At 43.5% G+C, this 14225-nt stretch overlaps 1 protein-coding gene and 1 pseudogene across 1 annotated transcript in view; both read right to left on the bottom strand.

Moving 5' to 3' along the window:
- Nucleotides 1–14225, bottom strand: part of Tmem117 (transmembrane protein 117) — a 441165-nt gene that overhangs the window by 403323 nt on the left and 23617 nt on the right. The gene's annotated exons all lie outside the window — the stretch shown is intronic.
- LOC142844731 (large ribosomal subunit protein uL29m pseudogene) lies at nucleotides 11629–12237 on the bottom strand (annotated as a pseudogene).

The raw sequence follows: 14225 nt of genomic DNA, 5'->3' as shown, positions 1-14225 counted from the left end.
AGGTGCAGAGGGCTAAAATGGAGACCCTCCAAGCCTGACTATCTTCTGATCGTCAATAAGCACAAAGCAGCAGGTGGGTTGGAGTCTGTGACCACCTGGGCACCGAGGAAGCAGCCAGAACTAACAGTGCCAAAGCCCTACCCTTCTCCCAGCGTTTCTTCATAGATAACAAAACCAGATGAATATTTCAAATGCCTTTAGGATATACATAACTAGGCACCTAAGAGGCCATGTCTCCATTAGTGGTGTGCGTAAGAAAGTCATTCTTGGCTGAAGGCGCTACCTCTAGGTCTAAACCCTGATGAACAAGAAAGAAGATTTCTCCGGAACACAGCCAGAGTGACAGCTGTGTAAACGACTTCATTAGAATGGGAAGAGCAGAGGTTTTCTGTGCACAGCCTGGGGCGACAATGACAGACTGAAGAGCGGAGCGGTGCAGAGCCTGGGAGCAAATTCACAAATAGCCAGTTTGGCATGGAGGCTGAAGTGGAAACAGATAGCATTCACGAGGAACAAAGCGGATGAAACGCCCAATGCTTTCCGTAATTACTGCTTTAAAGTCTGCATTCTAACATTAAGAATTATTTACCTCCACTTTGCAAATTAATGCTTAATAGTCCAGCTTGTGGATGCTGAAGTGCACTTCCAGGGAACAGTCCGGCACCACGGGCTGCTGGGAAGGCAGCCACTATCGGTGTCACCTTTCGGTCCTCAGTCTCCCCAGGAAAGGGCCTATCGGAAGAGAACAGCTGCCAGAGGCCTTGGCCCTTCCCACATCACGCTGGCACCCACCAATGGTTGTTTCATGGGGAATTAGTGAGAGCTCAGACCCCATTCGAATTCCGGGTTTCTATGAAGGACAAATCCAGGCCCAGAGTTCCAGCATAGGCTGTATCTGTACTACAACCCAACATCTCCCCTGTTGTAGGAGGCCGCATGTTTGTTTCCGGCTAACCAGAACCAAAAGAATCACACAGAAACTATATTTTTAAAACACTGCTTGGCCAATGACTCTAGCATATTCCTAGCAAGCTCTTACATATTAAATTAACCCATTTATATTATTTTACCACAAGGCTTGTAGCCTACCAACAAGGTTTTTCAGCTGGCAACTTGCGTCTGTCTCCTATAGCAGCTCCATGGCATCTCACTGACTCCACCTTCTTTCTCCCAGCATTCAGTTTAGTTTTCCCCACCTAGGTCTACTCTACCCTATCACAGGCCAACACAGATGTTTTTTCATTAACCAATAAAACAGCACATATATAGGACAACCTCCCACACCATTTCCCCTTTTCTGTTTAAATAAAAGGGAAGGTTTTAACTTTAATATAGTAAAATTACATATAAAAAACAGTTATCAAGCAAGAATTATAGTCATAATATTTATATCTATTTTATCTTTTATCACAACTAAGGAAAACTATAACTATGTATTTTTTAATTACATCAAAGACTCCAGAAGGATATAATATTACCTAAGTTAACAGGAAGTACATTGTAAGCAACTTTTAAAACTCTAGAATTGACAGAGATATCTTCCTGCCTCGACAGTCACCCAAAGTTCTTTTGTATCATTGGGGCATCCATTCCTCAGCCTACAGGCCCCATAGTATCCAACAGACATTTCCACGAAGCAGGAAATTTCAAAGGCAGTTTTGCCTATACTGGCAGTTTGTCAGTCACTTTCTTCTGTGTCATGCAGAATGTCTGGCAGTCTCTTTCATGAATCAGGAACCCTGAAGGACCATCTGACCTTAAGGCAAGTTCAGCAGTCATTTCTCTGTGGGTCCTGTATGTCCAGTTCTACAGAATAACATCAAGCAGTCCAGGCAAGAGCAGTTTCTTGCCTAAATGGCTAACAAACTCCATAAGGAGCCTCTTCAATGTGCATCATCCTCTTGAAGTAGATTGGTGCTGCCAGGAGCAGATGTGTCTCATGTCATGAAAAGTCCTAATTTCTTAAAACATTTTAAATGCCATATTCTGTTAGTCTTTGAAAGGTTTGAAGAATACCTATCCATCTGAAATACATCCCTGTACATCTAGAAAATCAACTAACATGACTAAAAGCTTGACTATTATAGATGACTCTCTATTAACCTATATTTCTTAATGATACATTACATTTTTAAATGAGCTGCACAAACAGAATACCTTAATCAAGAGCAAAAAAATACATATAACAAAACCGGCCTTAAGTTTGTATCAATAAACCAAGATCCATACCAATGCAAAGTATTCTTCTTTATATCGTATCCCCCTTTAAATGTAAACAAACATTTATAAACAATCATTTGGACCTCCCACACCACTCCCCCACTTCACCCTGTTTTTCTTTCTTTTTTTCCCAATGACTATTCTACTAAAATTCTTGTTCTTCTCAGAGTAGGTTGAGAAATAATCCCTCTAGAATAGTGTTTCTCAACCTGTGGCTCATGACCCCCATGAGGGTCAAATGACCCTCTCTCAGGGGTTGCCTAAGGCCATCTGCATATCAGATTTTACATCATGATTCATAACAGCAACAAAATTACAGCTACGAAGTACAAACCAAAATAATTTTATGGTTGGGGCTCAGTACAACATAAGGAATTGTATTAAAGAGTTGCAGCATTAGGGAGGTTGAGAACCACTGCTCTAGACTCATGTGTTTGAATACTTGGTCCTCTGCTCTGGTACTGTTTGGGAGGACTGTGAGTCCTCACTAGAAAAAGTGAATCACTACTGGGGGTAAGCCTTCAGGTCATACAGCTTAACCCCACTGCCTATTCCCTCTGCTTCCTGATTGCACACCAAATATGGCCAGCTGCCTCCCACTCCTGTAGCCTGCCATATCTTCCAACAGTGATGGACTGTGTCCCTTCTAGAGTGTGAGCCAGTCTTCCCTTCCTCAAACTGCTTTTGCTAGTTGTTTCGTCACAGCAAAGAGAAAATTAACTAGAACTCAGCCTAGTTCCACCCCTTGCTCTAAAAAGACAGAATATGCGTCCTAAAGTGACTATTCTAGTCTTCTCTCAACATTCTCTCCTTGAGGGCTGGAGAGGAGACTCAGCAGGGAAAGGACTTGCCATGCAAGCATGAGATTGTGAGTTCGGATACCTAAGCTCCACATGAAAGCAAGTCTAGCAAGTGCCCTTAATCCCCCTCAGAAGGCAAAGCCAGAGGGGCATATGGATCCACAGAACAAGCTGGCCAGCTGACGAGCCATGGGCAAGCTCTGACTTCACTTGAGGGCTCAATTAACTGACCGAGCCTCAGTGAATTAGATAAAGAAAGAGCAAAGGATGAAGACCACACCAATCTATTTCTATGGCTGTGAAGAGACACCGTGACACAGAAACTCTTATAAAGGAAAGCATTTCATTGGGGTGGCTCACTTACAGTTCAGAGGTTCAGTCCATTATCACCATGGTGGGACACGGCGGCATGCAGACAGACATGGTGCTGGGGAAGGAGCTGAGAGTAGTACATCTTGTAGGCAACAGGAAGTAGTAGTCTGTGACACTGGGAGTAGCTTGAGCACAGGAAACCTCAAAGCCCACCCCTATAGTGACATACTTCCTTCAACAAGGTCATACCTCCGAACAGTGCCACTCCCTTGGGGGGCCATTTTCTTTCAAACTACCACAAGCCCCCAGTGTCAATCTTGGACCTACACACATATGAGGACACAGAGACTACATGTACACCACACACATTGAAAAGACAAATGCAGTGTGAGAAAGTGGAAACGCATACATGCTGTAGGAATTCCTACCGTATACGTGTTGGCGTATGATAAATAACCAGACCAGCTCAAGAACAACAGATATAATTTAATAATTGAAAAAGGGGGGAACTCACCCTACAAGAATGGGAGGTCCAAAGTTCAAAATGGTTCATCAAGTCAAGCACCATGTAGAGAGAGCGCAAGCATCTACCTACCCCGGTTTTTCTACCTGGGCTACAGGTGGCCACAGCCTAACCAGATGTGATTGGTTGAGCTTCCCCATCACTACTGTCAGTAACCTTTAAGTTACCCGCCCATTTGGGCGTGGCTTCTTATACTATTTAAGCCTATGTAAAGCTTCTTTTCCAGTTACGGGATTCGGTTGTTGTTCTCCATTCCAGCAGAGAATTCTGATTTGTGAGTCTACCCCTAAATAAATAACCCTCTATTATTCTCAATCCTGAGCTATTGTGGGATTTCTTTTAAGCATCCTTCTTCACATACACTCTGATGTCAAACAAACCCCGCCCCCATACATGACATGACCATGAGCAGCTTCATGTCTTTGCTCCTCAGTTTCTTCCTTACTAAATAGTACACACTCCATTATACTTTTACAATGATTAACTAAGGTAATGTGCACACAGCCAGGGCTTCAGTGCTATCGATGGGGTTTGTATCAATGGGCCATGAACTTAACACTGCCTCCTTCATCACAGCCATGCATTCATTCACTCCAGTGGTCTAGAGCCTTAACATGAGTCCTGGACAGTGGACAGTTAGAGCAGAGGAATCGGCTCACGGATACTGCTTGGCATACATGAGGACCTAGCTTTGAATCTCAGCACTGTAACAATCAGAACATTGTGAAATACGTCCTGGAGATAGAGCTCAGTTGGGAGAGTGCTTTCCTAACACACAGAAAGTCCCGAGTTCAAGCCCCAGCACTGTGTAAGCCAGGGAGGGTGGCACACACCAGAATCCCGGCACTCTAGAGATGGAGGCAAGAGAATCAGAAAGCAGAAATCATCCTCAGGCATACAACCAGTTCCAGGCCTGCTTGGACCACATGAGACCATGTCTCAGAACAAATTATCAAGCGATTATATGGTAGAAGGCACTAGTCTTTGTATGACATCAAATACCGAAGAGGGACTTCCTAGTTCCTGGGCAGTGACAGTATGGCAAGTGTAGTGTGGAACCTTTTACAATTAATGTTTTATTTAGTCTTCAACAGAGCACCGTAGTGCAGGTTTGGGGTCTTTTATAGGTGTGAAACTGACAACGTTCAGAGAAAGAAAATATCCCAAAGCACCACATCCAGTAAGAGACAGAACCAATATGTGTACGTCTCTTTTCCACCTTTGGGCTCTTCCACCACTTTCTCGTAGACCCGCCCCAATAGACACTACCCTTTGCTTGAGAGTGATACAAGCAGCCTGGCTTCAGGGGACAGCCAAAAAGTCTACCCATCAGGGGAGCTCAGCTCCAGCAGTCCCAGGGCCGTCCTTGGCTTCACACCCTGTCTCCACTATGGCCATGAGTAGCCCCAGCTTTTCCTGGGGTTTGGAGCTACCTAGCCATCAGTCTGATCCTAAACAGGTGAGTGGAACATTCTGCCTTAGGGCCTCAGCAGTGAGCTGATTCCAGTTGGGGTGTCCGTCACCGCAGGAGGGGCCCTGCTCTGAGATCCCATGTTTGCAAGACCTGAAAGGCATACCACAAAGCACGCCAAATGCGTTGCTGAACCTTTTCAAAGAACCTGCTATGCAGAGCCCTATAATTGCCCCTAAGCTGTCCTCCAGCCATTTAATTTTTCATGATGTTATTTCAACAACCTGCAATGATTTGTTTAATCAGTCTTGGATACACTGCAGAAAGCAGCAGCGGCAGAGGGAGGGGCTTCCGCATCACTAATTCACAGTAACCATTGCTCTCTGGGGACTAGCTCCTTGCAAGATGCCAAATAGCATTCCCTCCTAACAAACCTCTGAACTATTGAAGATTAGCAGCCCAAGTGGCCATGCTGCTTCCTGGGTTGGAAAATGACAGCAGGAGCAGCCACTTAACCCCTCACTGAGGCAGATGAGAGCTTTAAATCTCTATGGACTCAGTGAGGAGGAGACCCAATGCCTGCTGTCCTTGAAGCCCTTGTGTGGACAAGTCTACACAGGAACAGGTACCTTGATCTCTATGCTCGCAGGGCCTGTCTCTACGAGGTCACACACACAAGGCTGACTGTTCGTGTCAAAAGAGACCACGTGTCTCATCCTCTCAGAGGACCGTGCTTGCTGCTAATCTGTGGGGAGTTTTCCAGTTCACTGCTTTGCTTCCAAACTGGGAAAACAAAAGCAGCAGGAATGGACGGACACCATGGGAGATGGTGCAGACAGTCTGCAATATCCCGTGCAGGGATACTTCTCTGCCCAAGCCAACGACAGCTGTCACCCTCTGACCAGAGGAGTGGATCAAGACACTCATCATGAAAGCCCCTACTGGCAGCTATGGAAAAACAGATTTCTGAAAACGCTAACAAGAACTGAACAATCATTAGCAAAAACAAATACTGTAAATATAAATGATGAATCGGGGAAAGAATGGATGATCTTTTTTCACATTGTCAAGGAATTCATTATCTAATCAACAATAAGAGCAGTGTATGTAATATAAACACAGTGCTGTTTGTCACGCTGGAGAAGCTTAGGAGTACACTTTAATTATTAAGTAGCAGACAATGTTTTCCTAAGAATGAAGGGTTATTTCTGCTCTTTCCCACTTGGGAAAACACTAATGGCCTGCCTTGGGAACTGCATCCTCCCTGAGGGCAGTGCAGGCTGGCTAACGCCTTCATTTCTCCAGGCTCTCAACAAACACTGATATTCGTGTTCTATTTTCACAATCAGAATGCTTCCTCACAGTCTGGGGGGCTCAGAGAAGGTAGTATAGAATGGGAAACCATGTTGTTCACACTGAAAGACATGCAACCCATCCATGCGTATGAGTGGCCACAGCTGTTCTGACCTCCACGTGGGGAAGGCGCCAAAGACTGTGGAGACCGGCTAGCAGGTTGGCTCACTATCATAACGTAATGGTTTTACTGATTTGGGCTGAAATAACCCAAATCCTGAGAATTTAATTATTGTCATCAAGATCTCGGTAAGCCTAGGTATTTTGACAGGTTCTGAATAGGAGATGGGGTGATGGAGACATATGAATTGAACATAATCTTTCTTTGTCCGTACAACGTGTATCTAAAAAAAACAGTTAGAAACAAGGAACCTGTGACCCTTCAGCCATCTCTCCCCTTAGAAAACATGCCTCCCAAAAGACTCTGCTCCTTCTGTTCTCTGGTGTTTCTGTTGAAACAGGGTCCCACTCAGCAGTTCAGGCTGAACCTGCACTTGTAGAAATCCTCCTGTCTCAACATCCCCGGCTCGAATTACATTTGAGTACCACAATAACTAGCTCTAAAAACCAATCCTCAACAAAATATAATGGGATGTCTTTATGTAACTCGTTCTCATTCTAAGGAAACTTACTTGTACGTATTAATAATTTTTAAACCCCTGAGTTTCTCATAGGAAAAGAAGTATGGAACTCTTATTTTGAAACAAACAAACAAACAAAAATCAAATTTGGCATTTTACTATCTCCACAAGAGGAGATACATCCCAGAGTCAGAATGATACAGTTAAAGGGAATGATACCGCAAGGAAGAGGCCGGCTCTGCCTCGCTCTTGGGGTTTCCTTCTCTGTCCTCCCCACCCCACCCACAAACATCTACTGTGCAGTCCAGGTCCTAACAGCAGAGAAAAAAAAAACAAGCTGCTATACCAGCACAGTCCACAAGACGGCGCTCATTGCTAGGAAGAGTGCCTCCTTCACATACACCCTGAACTTAAAACTGACTTTTTATCATGAAACCTCTTAGAAAGGAACAAACCTTTGAAGTAGCTCTAAAGGAAATTTTAATGTCATACATTAACAATTAATGTTTCCAGAAAGTGAAGGCCTCTTCAGTAAAAATCAGTCATATGATTATTAGTTGAAGGGGCTATGCAAACATGTAATTTAAATTTCATAATAACCAACTCAAATTAGAAAATGAAAAAAATAAAAATAACCATAGATTAAATTTTTAACTGAAACTGATATTTTATTTAATCCGACATGTCTAAAATATTTACATTTCTGCATGCAGTCGGTGTAAAATTAACAGCAAAGCTTTTCTGATTCCTTAGTGTGATTCTGCCTTCCGCTTCACACCTGCACGTCCCAGCTGCTCAGCAGCAGGCGCCATGCCTGACGACACTTCCCCCAACAGTGCACACCTGCAGAGTCGACCCATATCACTCAACACCAAAGCTAACACCTGACCGCTAAGCAGACATCCAGCCTGTATTTCTTAGATCACATAAAACATGCCTGCAGAAATGTAAACAGACTTTTCCCGCCTGCAAGGCAGGGCAAGCGCGTGATGTTTCCTGTACGCAAAGCAGATGAAAACAACCCTCTTCACCTCTATAATCTTTTAATTGAATAACAGCCTATGAGATAAATCCTGGCCCTGTATAATTACAGCTGTCTTATTGACATTGTCTAGCATAAAATACATAATGGGAAAGTGTATCAGAGCAAAACCTGCAAGCTCTCCGATAGAAGGAGAACAGTAAATGTCATGTGTATAATAAAATAAACAAGCATTAAAGAGTGGGTTTAGCAAGCTTTTCCTCACATTAAGGATCTTACACTTCTCCACTGAACCGCTTACACAGCTAGAGTTTTCTGAATCATAGACACAAAACGTGCACAAATGCACAACACAAGAGGTTGCTCGTTGATACAAAAGAATTACTAAAACTGTGAAGGGTAGCTATCTTTTTGTTTTTGAGACAGGGCTTTTCCTGTATAGCCCTGGCTGTCCTAGAACTGATGCTGTAGACCAAGCTGGCCTTAAACTCAGAGATCTGCCTGCCTCTCCCTCTGCCTCTGCCTCACGAATGCTGGGATTAAAGGCGTGCAAGGGTAGCTATCTTATTCAGATATAAGGTCCTGAAAGTACTGGCTTGATTTTTCTGGTGCGAGAACAAGTTCAGAAGAAAGCCTTGCTTCTTTTACAGGCCACGTTGGTGAGAGCAGGGAAATGCAATAGCTTTGCCAAAGTGCAGCACCACCACGGAGCTCCCGCTGGAAGACACTGTGTCTGAGTCTGCAGACAAATCTTCAGGGATCCCGCACCCAGACTCGGGGCACCATGCTAAGTGATGCTGAGAAAAGTCTTCGTGTCAGGCGAAGCGTGCAGACTGCACCCAGAGGAGTAACACTTACAATTCCTTATGACCCCTAAATATCTGCAAACCCCACATCCCACAAAATAGCTTTGAAACTAGATTCCAGATAGGAGGCAAGCTGGTTTCCTTTCTGCGCATGCAAAACAAAACATAAAATTTCAAGTTACTTACAAACAAAAGTTATTCAAGTTCTCTAACCCTATGACAGAGGTTTATACCAAAGCATTCAAGTAATAAAATGTTATTCAAGAAGTTACAAAAATTAATTTTTAAAAAAGGCATACTGATTGGGACCAACAGGATGGACCAGTATGGAAAGGTGTTTGCTGCCAAACTAGAAAATGTAAGTTCAATCCCTGGGACCTACATAGTAGAAGAGAATGGATTCCCACAAATGATCCACAAATGATCCCACAAAAAGTCCGCTACATACGGACTGTAGTGCGTGCATGCGTGCACACACCACACACACACACACACACAGGTGCACACACATAAATAATTTTAAAAATAAGGTGAGTTTTTCATATTTATAATTTATGGGAGCCTGAACTCAAGCCTAAGTATCTGATCTTCAGTTTGGAGACCTGAGGACAGGCCCTGGTATTTCATTTTATAGATGAGAAAACAGCTTTCATACTAAAACGTGACGAAATGAGGAAGAGCAGAAAATGCTACAGACACACGCTGGTGATTTGAACGGGGCTTCGATTTTACTCTTACACATGGTACATCCTGTGACCCGATGCAAACAGGTTTCTTTCCTATGGCCCATGGAATAACCATGACAGTGTTCTAGCGGCAGTGAAGTGAGCCTCCCAGGGGCCCAGCAGGGCTTCGGTAGCAACGGGGCTCTGTATGCCAGAGCTCTCAATTATTCACGATAATCCTGAAAGGTTGGGGGTAGCCACTGCCAAGGCAGCAGAAACTAATTAGCATTTCCCTGGGTTAGATAAATCTGGGTTAGAGTAAACTGAGCCGGTGCATAAATTATACAATGATAAAATCTACAGGAAGGAGCCCAGGCTCCTTAAGGTACAAGGGAGGACAACAGAATGATCAGGAGTTTGAACTCTCAACGTCAGAGCCAAAGTGAGGAAGCCCTGTGAGGGGCACCTCTCCCTGTTTAACCTGCACACACTGAGAACTTCTGCCGTCAACAGGAGAACTCCTTGTGTTTGCTCCTTAGGAACGGGGTCTGCCCTGAGTGACTTGGAGATCACGCTAACCAGGCAGACACAGGGGCCTGGATTCTTACTCTGACAGGGTGACTGAGGGGTTGACACCACAGCAGACTACAGCAAAGGCCACGCTGGGAACTGGTGACCCTAAGGGACACTGCTGAGCATGTTCGTGTTCTAAGCTCTGCCCCCAAATTGGAGTATTTGACCTTTCAGCAGGCAGATCAGTCCAAGCAACGTTACAGTCGAGGTAGGAAATAAAAAGAAAAGAATTGAAAAACACGTTTGAGAAAGAAATTCCACTGCAAATGGTCCTGAGTGACTCTAATGGAAATGAAAAACGTACATGTCAAGTCGAACCAGTTGGGCTAAACTTAGGAAGCAGGCAAATGTGGCCAGGGGTCTAAGCAATGAGGGCTAGGACAGGCGCAAGCAACAGCCTCTCTGCAGACTCCAGCTTGCCTATACATGCTGGCTTCAACCGTCTAACTCCATCACACACACACACACACCTACACACACACACACACACTCACGCACACACAAAGTTTAAGCAGATCTCAAGGCCTCAAGCTATTGTATGTATTTCATTTCTTAAAAGCAGACTATTTATAATAATAATAATAATCGAGGGCTGATTGTGTCTATTACTTGCTGCACAAAACTGTTGAAGCTGCCTTGTTTTATACAAAGAAGATTCAATGTGGTTCTCTTTAACTAGGTGGCCCCTCTGGGCCTCTCCTATTGCCTCAGCAACTACATATCAAATACCCAAGGCTACTTTTATTAGTGGGAAAGTGTTCTCCTCACCTACATCCCTAGAGGGATTTGCTCACCTGGCCTCACTCCTTCCCACTGGGTCCGATCTGATAGCAGCACTGCCCTCCCCAAGTGAGAAATCTGAGTGCAGATTCTGCCGGCGAAGGAGCCAGTACATAGGATCATAGCTTTAGTTAACTCAGCTGATGTGAACTACTGGGTCCTGAGCTCAGAAGGGACTTAAGCTGAAGATCAAATCACATAAAAAAGAAAACCAAAATGCAATTCTAACTCCCCAAGAGCCTGTATAGACTAAACACAGAAAGATGAAGTAGTGTAGACTGGAAAAGTAAACTATGTTAGGCTGTCCACAGGATTTAACACTGTTTTATTAGACCTCCTGACATGGTACCTCTGACAAAAGATGAAGTGAAATATCCAGAATACCTTCCTATTTAATGTTCGATTAAAAAAAAAAGCAGATTGTTCTCTTTCGCTTCATCCCCTCTTTTTTGTTGTTGTTGTTAATTAACATGCCATGTTCTCCACAAGAAGAATTGATATTATTTGAACAAAAGCATTTCTTTATAAACTGCTAAAGACATATTCACATCAGGACACAGGCTGCTTCAAAAATGAAATCAAACTTCTGGGTTTCATCTCAGACAGACTTTGACTTCTAGGTCTCATCTTGGACAGTACTTGACTTCTAATCTTGAGAGAGGTGTGGGAACTTTGCCTGGAGAATTCTTTCTTTCTTTTTCTGTAAACTTTCCTTTCTTGCTTTAATGTGGGCTTGTTTCTCAATTCTCAGTCTGACAAAGCGATCCATATAGGGCATCGCGAAGAACCGTTTCCTGTTGTATCTTTTATTTAGGTACCAAGGTATAGGCCACTGCTTGAATTTGTGCCAGATAATTCGTCTGAAAACGTCCCTTCTCCAGGCACCAGGTCTTGCTTTCTCCTGACAGGTATGAAGAAGCTGCAGAGCATCCTCCCTCTCCTGGACAGCTTTATCTAAGGCATCCATGGAATCAACAACCTTTTCTAAGTGCTCTGGACTTGGCATTGGCAATCTCTGTCGCTTGGCCCCCTGCTCTAGAGTTAGAAGCATGTTTCTTTCCTTCAGAATGACATACCAAAGTTTATGTAAGTCTTCATTACTTTTGTTCCTTAGCTGCTGGCAGGTCCATGAAGCTACAAATTTGACCTTTTCTTCCCCCCAGTTCTTTGGGTCATCAAAAAATTCTTCTAGTCCTTTCCTTGACAACGTGATATGAAGTAACTTACACCGGAGAAAGATGTGACATGCTGTGTGTTCTTATGCAACAAATTAAGGGAAAACCCGGGACGAGCAGGCACCTAGGGGCTTACTAGAGAACCCGCAGCCTTCAGGAACACCGAGACTCTTCTACAAATACCCACTACAGTGGGCGCAGCCATGTTTCTAAAAAGCTTCGCCCCCTCTTACAATGTTATTGAAGCAGAAGAGTTCATCATCAGGGCCAGAGAGATGGCAAGTAAGCCAGACCCTGATTGCCAAGCCTGGTGACCAGATATCAATCCCCAGAGCTGCAAGTTGTCCTCTCACCTCCACACTGGTGCCAGGGCACGTGTGTGAGGGTGCAGGAGAACACACACACGCACACATACACACACACAAAAGTAAAAGTTAACAGAAAGTCCATCTGATCCAAATGGAAACAGGAGGATGAAACACCCACCATTTACCGAGTAAGAGAAAGTATGGAAAGAAAAGAACAGCAGAGAACTGAACAAAGAAAAGTCAAAAACAAGACTGAGCAAGGCCAGTGAGAGGGAGTATGATCTCCCAGGTCAGATCAGAACTAGGACAGACAGACTAAGACAGGCATACAGACTATCGCAACTCACTCGCTAGTGTGACCAATGATCAAAGCGTTGTCAAGAGAGAAAGAAAAAGCAAACATATGCTCTACAGCTTGAGTGTGGGTGAAGGGGACAAAAACCCACAGAACTTAAATAGCTGAAGTTTGGAAACTAATAAACAATTATCTTATTTTTTAATTTTTAAAAATTTGTTATTAATTTTATTGGGCTATACATTTTTCTCTGCTCCCCTCCATGCTTCTCCCCTCCCCTTCAACCTTCTCCCATGATCCCCATGCTCCCAATCTGCTCAGGAGATCTTGCGTTTTTCTACTTCCCATGTCGATTAGATCTAGGTAAGTCTCTCTTAGTGTCCTCGTTGTTATCAACATTCTCTGGGATTATGATTCGTAGGCTGGATTTCTTTGATTATGTTTATCTTATGAGTGAGTACATATGATAACTGTCTTTCTGGGTCTGGGTTACCTCACTCCATATGATGCTTTCTAGCTCCATCCATTTGCTAATAGGCAATATCTAAGTCTCAGGATGAAAACAGGAGGCAGGAGAAAAAAATAACCTAACTGCAAAGAATGAGACAATGAAACTGGTGGGAACTGTACAGAAAGAAGAGACGTTTAAAATATTTAAACAGAAGTGGAACATGACTGCATTGTTTTCATTCTGAGATAAGATTTCCTGTAGCCCAAGCTGGCCTAGATAGACAAGGATGACCCTAAACTTTTGATTCTCCTGCCTCGACCTCCCCAGTGCTGAGTTAGACCTGTGTGTGCCACTATGTCTGGTTTTATGCAAGTGTGGGGACCAATCTCAGGGCCTCCTGCATCCTACGCAAGCACTCTACCAAGCAAGCTACAACATGTTTTTTCTTTAAGCCTTATTTTTATTATGTGTTTATTTCTGTATATATGTGTGTATTATATTACATGTATTGTATGTGCCATATTATATATTTATCTCTGTATCCGTACTAATGCCACCTGTGTGCAGATGTCCACCAAGGTCAGGAGAGGGCAACAGATCCTCTGGAATTGGAGTTCCAGAAGCCTGTGAGTCACCTGACGTAGCGTTGGACCCTGAACCCAGATCCTCTGGAAGAGCAGCAAGTGCTCGTAACAATGTTTTTTAATGTCATAAAATGAACAGAAACGGTTTCTTGCCTCAGTGTAAACTGCAGTTTCTGGCTAATTTCCAAGGCCAGAAGAAGAATAGCTGGATGACTTTTAATTAATTTCAGTATCAAAATTAATTATTAAATGGGAGCTTTATTAGAGCCATGAATCTGAGTGCTAGGAGTACTTGATTCTTCAATATCATACATTAGAGATAACATAATTTCAGATATATTTGTAAAATGTAAATAAACTCATATGCTAAAGCTTTCTGATTAGATTCTCAAACAAATAATTAACT

The sequence above is a fragment of the Microtus pennsylvanicus genome, chromosome 2 (genome assembly GCF_037038515.1).
Source record: "Microtus pennsylvanicus isolate mMicPen1 chromosome 2, mMicPen1.hap1, whole genome shotgun sequence".
NCBI lineage: Eukaryota > Metazoa > Chordata > Mammalia > Rodentia > Cricetidae > Microtus > Microtus pennsylvanicus.
The sequence above is the reverse complement of the archived record's forward strand: the minus strand, read 5'-3'. Positions and strand labels throughout refer to the sequence as shown.